The sequence below is a fragment of the Neolamprologus brichardi genome, chromosome 22, assembly GCF_056152115.1.
Source record: "Neolamprologus brichardi isolate AB-2024 chromosome 22, ASM5615211v1, whole genome shotgun sequence".
NCBI classification, from domain to species: Eukaryota; Metazoa; Chordata; class Actinopteri; order Cichliformes; family Cichlidae; genus Neolamprologus; species Neolamprologus brichardi.
The window spans coordinates 31,633,911-31,636,767 of record NC_142124.1 but is presented as its reverse complement, the minus strand read 5'-3'; positions in this window follow the sequence as shown (position 1 = coordinate 31,636,767).

Genomic DNA, 2,857 nt, shown 5'->3' with positions numbered 1-2,857 from the left:
TTGTGTTGGATGACCGCGTGCAGAATATTTCTTTAAATACAGCCGTGTTTGTTTATCTGACTCTGAATCAGTTTCACTTATAATTTTACATTAGGCTATTTTATTTGCAGATAAGCACCTCTGAAGAATAAAGAATACAAATATGATATACCCGGGTTTAAGTAATGAAATGGATTGAAATTAGGGTTTCCTGTTCCAGAAAGAGAATTAACTTTAACTCTGAGTCAGCTGCCATGGTAACAATCTCTGTGAACCTAATCTGCTCGCTTGCAGGTTTTCTTTAACAAACTCTGAATTTCTCTCTGACCTTTGCCCTCCTGCTGCCCCTGAACCAGCTGACTGACACACCGATTCCTGTCCTCACTGATAAAGGAGCGAATTAATTTGTACAAGTTTACAGTTTTACAAAAACTGAAATTCAGATTTATGTTAGTTTGCTATTTTGTGTAATTAACTTGAATGTTTTCACAGCCACTCAGTCGTAATTATATAATTGAGACAGCGTTTACATTTATTTATCATCCAGAATAAAATCAATAGTCTCCATCTGGACAGTGATGCTCTGAGACTGTTAGCTTCCATGCACTGCAAACATTTATGGCCTGGTGTATGTTACACATTTATGAATGATAAATCATCTGTCACCTTGAATGAAAAATGTCCATCACAGTTGAATCTTGGAGATGAATATTTGAGTGAAGATGAGGCTGAAATGACTTTAAGATTAAACACTTAACTAAATCTATTCAAAGTAACATGAAATGCAGCTGACAGTCTGTGTTCTGACTACATTAGTGTTGAATTGTGTTCATCGGTTGAACTTCAGTCATTTAATGACGAAACAACATTTTGGTGGTGTCTGAAATTCAGAATCTGAGCCTCGACATATTTTTCACTAAAAATCATCCGAACCATAACCAAACCCGAAAATATTATTTAAAAACTCAGATCATATTATATATCACACCATTAACTGTTCCTGGTGTTTTATACATCAATCAGATAAAACACCAGCTATTGATAAGAAAAAACAAGTTACAGAAAGTCTTGAGTGAGTAGTGCATATGTGCATATGACCTGAATGATATAACAGTGGGTTGAGTCACAATGTTCATCAGTGTGACAGCCGTGTGTGTGTGTGTGTGTGTGTGTGTGTGGGGGGGGGGGGGGGGGGGGTGTTGAACAGTTTTTATCTGGGATGTGAGGGGTCTGCAGAGATGTTTTCTGCCTGATTCCTGGACCTTTACTGGTCCCGGATGAAGAAAAGATCAGCATCAACGAGCCTCTCTGCAGACCTGATAGTCTGCTGCAGTCTGGCCCTGTCAATTCAATTCAATTCAATTTTATTTATATAGTGCCAAATCACAACAAAAGTCGCCTCAAGGTGCTTCATAGATACAGAGAAAAACCCAACAATCATATGACCCCCTATGAGCAGCACTTTGGCGACAGTGGGAAGGAAAAACTCCCTTTTAACAGGAAGAAACCTCCGGCAGAACCAGGCTCAGGGAGGGGCGGGGCCATCTGCTGCGACCGGTTGGGGTGAGAGAAGGAAGACAGGATAAAGACATGCTGTGGAAGAGAGACAGAGGTTAATAACAGATATGATTCAATGCAGAGAGGTCCTGCTTCATGACTGAGCCGAGCCAGACAATGACTGATGCACATAGGACAGACTGGATGATGGCAGTGTAGAAGATGACCAGCTGCTCCTGTGGCAGGTTGAACTTCCTTAGTTGCTGCAAGAGGTACAACCTCTGTTGGGCCTGCTGAGCGGGTTCAGCTCCAGGTGGTTCTCACTGCACCATCTTATTGTTATATATCAGACCAATGACGGTGGTGTCATCCACGGACTTCAGGATTTTCACAGATGCAGTCATTAGTATAGAGGGAGATCCTGCAGACCCTAGTCGATAAATTACTGACTCTTGGACTGAGCTCTTGTCTTTGTAACTGGGTTCTGGACTTCCTGACCGTCTGTGAGGATCCACAATGTCTCCTCATCTTCCATAGTCCTCAGCACTGGCTCCCCTCAGGACTGTGTGCTGAGTCCCCTCCTGTTCATGCTGCTTACATATGACTGCTCGCCTAATCACAACGACACAGCTGTGGTGGGATGCATCACAAACAACGACGAGGCCAGCTACAGGAAGGAGGTGGAACAATCGGAGGACTGGTGCAGGAAAAACAAGCTGGGTGAGATAGGTGGATGATGTCTGCGATCATGGTGTTAAAGGCTGAGCTGAAGTTCGTGAACAGGGTCCTGGTGTACATCCCAGGTTGTCGAGGTGATGTAGGATGTAGTGCTGTCCTACAATGACTGCATCTTTGGCCAACCCGTTTGCCTGTTTGGTAAACTGGGTCTAACAAGGGCTCTGTGATGTCCTCCAGGTGGCTCAACACCAAGCTTTCAAAGGCTTTTATGACCACACACATCAGGGCAAAGGGCCGGTAGTCATTTAATCCTAGGATGGTGGACTTCTTTGGAACCAGAATGATGGTGGAGGCACTTCATATAGCTCCAAAGATCTGTTAAAGATATGAGTTAAGATTGGGGCCAGTTGGCTGGCACAGACTTTCAGACGCACAGTTGAGTCCTGGAGCAGACACACATCCTACTAACAGATTTTTAGTGCAGCTCACGCTCATTTTCAAGTACGTTTCACGAAAAAGACACATACACACACTCAACACTATCTCTTTATTGCTATCTCTCGTTCACACTCACACCACCACTTTCATATTTTTGTGTTCCAGGTGCTGTATGTTTGCTTTTTTCTTACAGGTGCAGCAGGTGACGATACATTATGTATTTCTGTTTGTACTCTATCCTATAATTACAGTGGGATGCAAACGT